Source organism: Lycium barbarum, chromosome 10, assembly GCF_019175385.1.
Source record: "Lycium barbarum isolate Lr01 chromosome 10, ASM1917538v2, whole genome shotgun sequence".
NCBI lineage: Eukaryota > Viridiplantae > Streptophyta > Magnoliopsida > Solanales > Solanaceae > Lycium > Lycium barbarum.
Genome location: NC_083346.1, coordinates 89,200,150 through 89,209,869, shown reverse-complemented (window position 1 = coordinate 89,209,869; position 9,720 = coordinate 89,200,150). Strand labels below are relative to the sequence as shown.

General features: G+C 37.1%; 1 pseudogene; it reads right to left on the bottom strand.

The window, feature by feature from the left end:
• Positions 1-439: 439 nt before the first annotated feature.
• LOC132614214 (protein trichome birefringence-like 2) lies at positions 440-9,306 on the bottom strand (annotated as a pseudogene).
• Positions 9,307-9,720: the final 414 nt, after the last annotated feature.

Below are 9,720 nucleotides of genomic sequence, written 5' to 3'. Positions count from 1 at the left end.
TTGACATAACACGACTTAATGAATCTACTTACAAGCTCTAACAAGTCCGACTCTACGTAGGTCTGCGGTGCTTGGAGCCCTATAGCAACACACAACTCCTACCTTTGGGGGCTTCCACTTTTCAAGGTGAAAACTAATTATCCTTAGCAAGCGGGGGAGCTCATGGTAGTGGTAAAAAGTTATACATGCCCGGAGCATGTCTCAGACACACGATTCCCAAACCTAATCTAAAGAATGGGCGAGCGCCTAACTAGATGCTATTCATTGCATAACTGCTTAAACAATAGAATGAAAAAAAAAAAAAAAAAAAACAGCACCACCGTCGCGCCAGTCACAGCAAGAGAGGAATGTGTGTGTGTGGTTGGGGGGTAATTCATTGCATAACTGTTTTATCAGTAGAATGAATTTAAAGCTCTTCATTAAATTATGTGATATGGAATTTGAAGTTCAATACACATTTGAGCTGATTATGTTATAGAATGGTGGTTACATGAACACAATGGTACATGATACTGATTTTAGCAGGAAGAACCTCTGTAACGTTACTTCTTTAGGCTTACAGCTTACTAGATGCTATGTCCCGATAAGTGACAGCAGACTCATGATCGACACAAATCAAAATACAATGAATGAATGACTAGAAAAGAATAAAAACGACTGGACACTAATCCTTTCCAATCAGTTCCTCCATGAGCCTCGTCTGCTCTTCAGCAGAGATGCATATAGCAACTCGTTCCAACTATCGGGCACTCCAGGTAGGCACCAATGACTGCAATCTTGAACATGTACTCTGGCACTCTGTTCCACTGGCTCGTATCCCTGTCTGATAATTGAGGGGTGGCCATCTTTTCTATAGTCTGTAAGCCTACTAATGTTCATATAAATTACTGGAGTCGTCATATTAATAATCACACGTTGGAGGACTTTCATCTTTGAAGGGTACTTTGCTAAATGAGCCTTGTTATTTTTTGGTTCGGTTTCTTTATCGCACTGCCCGCCTAAGTTCCAATGACCACCCCTGCATACAAAAACATTAGAAGCTAATTACTTAATTGCAGACTTTCCAAAGAGTGACCTAAGCAGCACAAGATTCGTGGTTTTAGATTTTGGACGTCATATTAATTGAGTGTTGCGTATATAAAGAACAGTTCGTCCTTCTTCAAAGAGATAAAGTCGTGTGGCCCTTCAAGACAAAGACTTTAGTATGGAAATTGCATTATTAGGATTATAAGCCAAAACATCTCCGAATTGAATTTCTAGCATGAAACATAAGCAGATGATATAATTTACATGCAACAAGCAAATTTGATGTGAAAGAACAGTATCAAATAGTATTAATGACTCATTTTAGGAGAAAATAATACCAGCAATTTTCCAGGTTTCTTAACTTTGAAATAACTGAAGTACCTTGGTTCGAGCTGATAATATTCTTCTATAAGATGAGGCACAAATAGTGCTGGTTTACAAATATTCCAATCATTACTTCACACGAAGTGTTACAGCTGAAAGTTGGCAGTCACAAACACTTTGAACACTAAGATTTCTGGGAAAGTTGGAAGAACAATCATGGGATCACTGATGTAGCGAGAAGCAAACCCGAAAAAATAAAATAGGGCAGTCCCGAGCTACTAGAAGCCTATAGTTTTCTCAACCATCTCCCAAGCCCACCATGCCTTCCCAAGGACTACTCCTAACAGAACACTCCCTCCGTTTTTGTTTATCTTGTTTTGACTTGACACGGAGTTTAAGAAAGTAAAATAGACTTTTTCATCTTGTGGTCTAAAATTAAAAGATATGTCGATTATACCAAAATGCCCTTTAATCTTGTGGTCTTAAACAAGCATGTGGAAAGTTGGAATTAAAAGAGTTGCCAAAAAAGAAAAGAAACATTCTTTTTAAAACGGACTAAAAAGGAAAGTAAGATGAACAAATTGAAACACAGGGAGTTTTATTTTTCCAGCATGCTAAGCAGCTTGGCAGTTAAAGAAAACTTCTACGTCTTTTATTCCAATTCTCCACACTTTTAGCATGTAGTGATCAGATTTAGATTTAGTATAATGATTGTCCAATTGTCGTTCATTACTAGATTTTCCTATTTATATTGTACAACTAGTCTATGGGAACGTGCGTTGCATGTTATCCCCTTATCATTATATATTTAAAAAGTTATATTATAAAATGGAAAATGTTGAAATCAAGACTATTCATTTTAACATTTACATTTTATTCATTAAACAAAATTCATATCAGCAAAACAGTGCCTCTGCAGTCGAGCAAGAAATATGTGAAGCTAATTAAGATAATATAGCTTCTAGTGGTTTGAATATGTTGATGAATTCGTGCTCCAAAGTTAATAAATGCATATAAATCCTTTAACGAAATTAGCAAGGACGTGATTTTTTTATTTATGTAAAGTTTAATTGTCTCTTTATACATGCTTACCCACCATTAATCTGACTCTATATGTTTCATTAGCTACAGAAAGAAAAAAAAAAAAAAAAAAAAACTTTGATCAAATATAATATTAAAGATGAAATGACAAATACAAAGACCAAAAAATATAACACAATATTCCCGAGGAGCGAACTTCAACGGCATAAGGCTAGCATCAAATATAGAAAAATTCTAAGACATTTTTTTTCTTTTGGCTTTACAACAACAACAACATACCCAGTTGGATCCCACAACGTGAGGTCTGGGGAGGGTAAAGTGTACGCAGACCTTACCCCCACCTTGGAAAGTAGGGAGGCTGTTTCCGAAAGACCCTCGGCTCAGAGGAAAACAAGGAAAACAAGGGAAACAAGGGAAAAGAGTCAGATACGGACAAGCAAATCAAAACCATGTGAAAATGAGAAATAGCAAGAGCAACGAAGTCATGATAAAATAACAAAGATAGATAAGACCAACACATAGAAGCAGGATAAAAATACTCCTAATACGAGAAAGGAAACCTCACGGCCCCCCACTAGCCCTCTACCCTGATACTCGACCTCCACCCCCTCCTATCACCGGTCATGTCTTCGGTAAGCTGGAGTAACGCCATATCTTGCCGAATCACCTCTCCCTAGGCCTTCTTTGGCCTACCCCTCTCTCTCTTCAGGCCACCACAGCCATCCTCTCACACCTCCTCACTGGCGCATCAGCGCATCTCCGCTGCACGTGGCCGAACCACCTCAACTTCCCTTCCCGCATCTTATCCACCACAGGGGCCACACCCACCTTATCCCGAATCACTTCATTCCTAATCCTATCTCTCCTGGTATGCCTGCACATCCATCTCAGCATCCGCATCTCAGCTACCTTCATCCTCTGGACATGCGCTTTCTTAACTGGCCAGCATTCCGTCTCATACAACATAGCCGGTCTAATTACCGCTTTGTAGAACTTTCCCTTTAGAATAAGCGGCACCTTCTTATCACACAACACCCCCGATGCGAGCTTCCATCTCATCCATCCCGCTCCAATACGATGTGTGACATCATCGTCAATCTCGCCAGTCCCTTGGATGATCGACCCCAGGTACTTGAAACTTTCTTTCTTCGGGATGACCTGTGTATCCAGCTGCACGTCCTCGTCCTCTACTTGACTCCCATTACTGAACTTGCACTCTACGTATTCTGTCTTAGTCCTACTCAACTTGAAACCCTTCGACTCCAGAGTCTGTCGCCAAACCCCCAGTCTCGCGTTCACACCGCTCCGCGACTCGTCAATAAGCACAATGTCATCTGCAAACAACATGCACCACGGTACCTCTCCTTGAATGTGGCTTGTCAGAGCGTCCATAGCCACAACAAACAGAAACGGGCTAAGCGCGGACCCCTGGTGCAGGCCCATCGTGACTGGAAAGTGTTCCGAGTCACCTCCAACCGTCCTTACCCGGGTTTTGGCTCCATCATACATGTTCTTAATCGCTCTAATGTATGTTACAGGAACACCTCTAGCTTCCAGACATCTCCACAGCACCTCTCTTGGGACTTTGTCGTAAGCCTTCTCAAGGTCGACAAACACCATGTGCAAGTCAGTCTTCTTATCCCTATACTGCTCCACCAACCTCCTCACCAAGTGAATGGCTTCTGTAGTCGAACGCCCCGGCATGAATCCGAACTGATTCTCCGAAATAGAAACTAACTTCCTCATCCTCGCTTCCATCACTCTCTCCCAAACTTTTATCGTATGGCTCAACAGCTTGATACCCCTATAGTTGTTGCAGTTCTGAATATCCCCTTTGTTTTTATACAACGGGATCATGGTGCTCCATCTCCACTCTTCAGGCATCTCCGCCGTCCTAAAAATAACATTCAACAACCGCGTAAGCAACTCCAAGCCTCCCCTACCTGCATTCTTTTGGCTTTGTCTTTTTTTTTTTTTTCAAATCCCTCCCCCAGGAGTTCCCCTTTCGCTCCCTTGGTGACTCGAACTCGCAACCTTCGGATTGAAAATGGAGGATGCTTACCATCTGAGCAACCCTCTCTTGTGCTTTTGGCTTTGTCTTGATAATGATAATTGAAACAAACATAATTTAATAAACACTCAATACTTGAGCATACAAAAATTTAAAAAAGCCTGGAAAGCAAGTAAAAGAAAGTGACTTTTCAACTATATAAGTAGAGAGGCCTTATCATAATTTTAATCTCTGCAAATAAGTATAAAACTAAGACTTCAAGCTCCGATATTCCAGTAATTGAACCCCTGTCTATTCGGATAACCACATTAGTAGACTTCACAATTTTGGCCACAAATCGTCTTGATATTATTTCACTGGTTTAGAACTCCACTAATCTTCTACACACAAGAATTGTAGCACAAAAAACCTTTCTTTGAAAATAGTATTTCTAGGGCAAGACTTGCAGTTTCGGAATATGAAAAAGTTACTTACAAGTCTTAAATCAAATTAAAGACAGCAAAAGCTGACACTAACTTTGGAAGAGGAAACACACACCACGGACATGCATCTATTCAAAGGGGTAATTATTAGTTTGGACCCGTTTGACTTAGCTTAGAAAAAGCAGCTTATAAGCCAAAAACAAATAAGTTGAGCTACCCCAACTTATGTTTTTGGGCTTATGTTAAGCACAAAATGGCTTATAAACTGGTCAGTCAACTCAAAAAAGATAAGCTGTTTTCAGCAACTTATAAGCTAAGACAAACATGCTCTTTGTATTCATCACATGCATACCAATCTTTTAGAAATTAAATTGAGTTTAAAGGGTAGAAAAGTCATTCAATTTTTGATGGACATTTTAGTAATTCAACTTTGATTTAAAAGCACGGGTGAAAAGGAATTACAGAACAGAACGATATCCTTTCAGATGCCACATGAAACAATTTTGAACATTTTCTTTGATTTATCAAATGGATTTAATGATTGGTTTTCATTTTTTGGTTACTGCTCCAAAGCATTCGTACTTTCCTCCCATTTAAATGCTCCTGAATGTGATTGGTTTATTGTAAAGAACTTAATTATCAGTTTTATTATTTATTACTGCTCAAACATTTGGTATTTCCTTCTATTTTAATGCTCCAAAAGTGATTAGCCTTCATGTAATTATCATATTAACATTTCATTCAATGTAGCCAATAAATTCAATGCTCTTTTTTAGCCTCAATGTAATTATTGGTATTTAGTATTTATTGAATTACCATATTAAACATTTCACTCAATGTAGAAAACAAATTTGATGCTCCTGAACGTGTGTTTAGCCTCAATGTAATTATAATATTACTATTTAGTATTTACTATATTAGATGTTTTAGGTTTTATTACATTTTAATTAATTTACAGCAGGGGCAAAATAGTAATTCAACTTTGAAGTTGGAGCTTCCCACTTTTAATAATATATGATAATTTGACATCCTCTAACTGGTATCCCACTCGTTGTTTGACATATTTGTTTCATAGTTTCATCCTTAATCTTTCGACACACGCTTCTCTTGAACAATATCCAACAATACTGTAGACCTTACTTGTTATACTAAGAAGGGAAGTTTTGCAGGGAAGGTTTATTCAATGCCAAAGCAATCGTGAACTATCACTCCTCACTGTAAACTTCTGAAGATATGAAAATTACAGGAAGACTCAAGTATTTCCGTCAAATGTTTAATTTAAACATTTACTCTTTTTCTCCCACCTAATTGTGTTCAAAACACTAGACAGTCAGATATTCCTCCTGAGGTTAAACCATCATCAAAGTTAGAAAAATCACTGGTATAACCTCCTTTTGTTTGTCATCCTAACTCCACCAAACCATCATATCCCTTTCTAGCAACTGACATATGATTCTCTCTTTTCCTTTCGCAGTCTAAGGTTAATGGCAAACCAGAAATTTCAAATTGTTGATATCCAGTAAAAGTGCACTATAAAATCTCTTTCAACTTATTTGTTTCTAGAAGGGAAACACGTGTTCCAGAACAATGGCTCCCCATATTGTGGTAGAAATGAAATTAACAGAGAAGAAAGAAGTATACCTGAAATGTGAGACTGAATACAACAACAACAACAACAACCCAGTGAAATCCCACAACGTGGGGTCTGGGGAGGGTATAGTGTACGCAGACCTTACTCCTACCAAGGTAGGACGGCTGTTTCCGAAAGACCCTCGGCAAATGTGAGACTGAATATCCTCTAAAAATAACTTGAGTTCTGCTTCCATTAATGTTCTTATCCACCCAACTTGCCCATGTAGAAAGTGCCCTCTTATATGCTTCTAGAACCTTGAGTCGTCGATGCACATGATTACCTTCCTGGTAGTAGTCTACCCTGTAAGATCCCAAGTTAGTACACACACAATACACACTAGAGGTTAACTTGTGGGGGAAAAAAAATATAGCACTAACCCTCTAGAGGTTTTCTCATGAGTCCACCAATGGCCTGTGTTGAAAATTATAATATCTGCATCATAATACATAGAGGTTGTGTGGTCCATTAAATCCAACCTTAGTGTCTCAAACGATCCATTTTTGCCAGTCAGAGATGATTCTCTAACAAGAAATGGAGAGCCAACAAAGTCCACAGTACAATTATAATCCTGCAAGCAAGGCATGACGTGACGTTCAAGATGTCAAAATGAAATATAATTGGTGATTATCAGAATCTGCGGAAGAGTTTTGGTGGCTTGCCTCAAATCTGAATGCATAAAAGCCCTTCTTTTTGAATTTGTGCTTCCCTGATATCTCATAAACTCGCTTTTTTGTTTTTTACACTGTGGCGAAGAATGCAAACAAGGGACTCCCACATGTTTCTGTTCAATGAATCTCCCACGAACACAAGCTTTTGCTCTCTCAGTCTCTCCAGAAAATCAGTTGCATTTAGGCTGCTAGGCACAGAATTAAGACATCATCTCAGGTAGCCGAGTACTACAACAACAACATACCCAGTGAAATCTCACAATGTGGGGTCTGGGGAGGGTAAACTGTACGCAGACCTTACCCCTACCTCAGAAGATAGGGAGGCTGTTTCCGAAAGACCCTCGGCTCCAAAGAAAACATGACAAAAAAAGGTCAAATAAGCACCAACAGTTCAAAGCAATATGAAAACGAAACTAACGAAAGCGAAAAAACCATGACAAAGCAGAAAAAAAAGGAGCAGTAGCTACCAAATATAAATAAGATAATTTAAGTACAAGAAGCAACATATAGTAGTAGGAATCAAAGGAAAATAAACTATAGATCAAAACTGTGACTACTAGTACAAAGGGATACGCGGGACTACCTACTAGCCCTTTACCCTAATCTGAGTCCTCCATAACCTCCTATCTAAGGCCATCTCAGGTAGCCGAGTATGAAGCAAACTTTATGCACATGCTATGGTTTCCAAAAACACACCAATAGGCAATAGTAAGGGTGTGTTGGTATGTAGGAAAATGTTTTCCAATATTCCCATGTTTGGTTGGTCAAAATATCTTATAAAACATTTTCTCTAGCAAAACAAGGTCCTTAAAAATGAGAAAAATGACTTCACAAGTTCCATATGTGCAATTCTAGGTTCATTGTCTCCTCCCCAACACTAGAAAATAAGTTAAAAAAAACCAACTTATTTTCCAAGAAAATATTTTCTAGGAAAACCTTTTCCATGAAAAATATTTTCCTCCAAACCAAACACACCCTAGGAGAACTGATTAAATCTTGAAAGATATTAAAGTTGACATCAGGTTTGCCAATAGCACAAACCAAACCAGTCTACTTAGATTTAACAAATGCAATATGCCACTCATAGCAAACAAAATCTGAACTTTAGCTTATAGTAATTCATATTTAAAGAGATTTACCTAGGAATGTTATATGCATCGAAACAATACAGTACCATATAAACAATACAACACATTATGAAAATATGTAACAACCATCCAAACAAGCTAAGGTTAAATCCAGAAATAGAGAGAACTAATTGAATCTTGAAAGGTATTAAAGTTGATATAAGGCTTGCCAATAGCACAAATCAAACCAATCTACTTAAATATAACAAATGCAATACTAATATGCTACATATAGCAAACAAAATCTGAACTTTAGCTTGTAATAATTCATATTTAAACAGATTTACCTTGGAATGTTACAAGCATATGGTTGCCATCTCCACTTAACATAAGCATCATCTGGCCTCTTATTAAAATGACAATCAAAATCCCTGTCAATATAAGGGCAGGACCCTGCTGGATAATATGGTTTCGAATCATCTCTAACCCATTCACCATCAAATATGTCACAATCCCCATAAAAATTTCCATCAAAATGAGAACTTTCACTGGAATTTTTTACATTTTTATCAACTTGAGACACATTTAATACATGGGTATTGTTTGTAATTCTTGCTTCTTGAATATTCACCTTTTTAGAGGAATTTCCCACATTGGTATTTCCTAAAAAAAAAAAAATCAGTTTTTCTTTCATAAGTTCCATTCAAAATGCTCAAATGATCTGAATCTTTAGTACTAGAACTATTATTATCAGGAAATGCAGAGAAGGGCCAAGAAAGAATGGAAGTATTATTAGTATCATGTAACTAAAAGTGTTAGATACTGATCCTAAAAATGGAGTCTTTACTGAGAGAGTCCTTAGTAAAACACTCAAAATAATGAATGAAGATACTAGGCAAAAACCAGAGCCAGAAACTACTTTCCTTTTAATGGAAGAAGTGAAGTGTTGAAGTTGATCTGGAAGTTGAAGTTTCTTCAAGTTCATTTCGTTTGACTAAAATAATACTTCCGGCTCAAAGGGGCATCATTTCTTGTTAAGTACTCGTAACACACAATATTAAGAAATCATGTACGACAAATTTACCGCTATTAATATTGAGGTTTTAAATTTGGATATTGATTAAGAAATTCACTTATCTCTAAAAATTAGAGGTGTATTGATTATCAATACTCTTAATTAAAAGAGGGGCTTTGAAATTATAGCAAATATTATTAGATTTGTTCTTTAAATTAAAAATGTGTCAAGAGTAAATTTGAAATAAGAATAAAATACTTTTTTGATAGATTAAAACCTCAATTATTTTGGACAAACTTTTAGAGACTAAATCCTCAATTTAGACCGGAGGAAGAAATAAATCATCTAATGAAATTAATAAAGTTGTGCAGCCATTAAGAATTCTTGAACTTTCAACTCAATAATTAATGATAAGGATAAATTAGGTATAGAATGGTAAATTATATCTTAATTTTCTAACAGGATAAGTAAAAATAGATAATTATTTTCAATATACAAGATAAGTAAAAATAG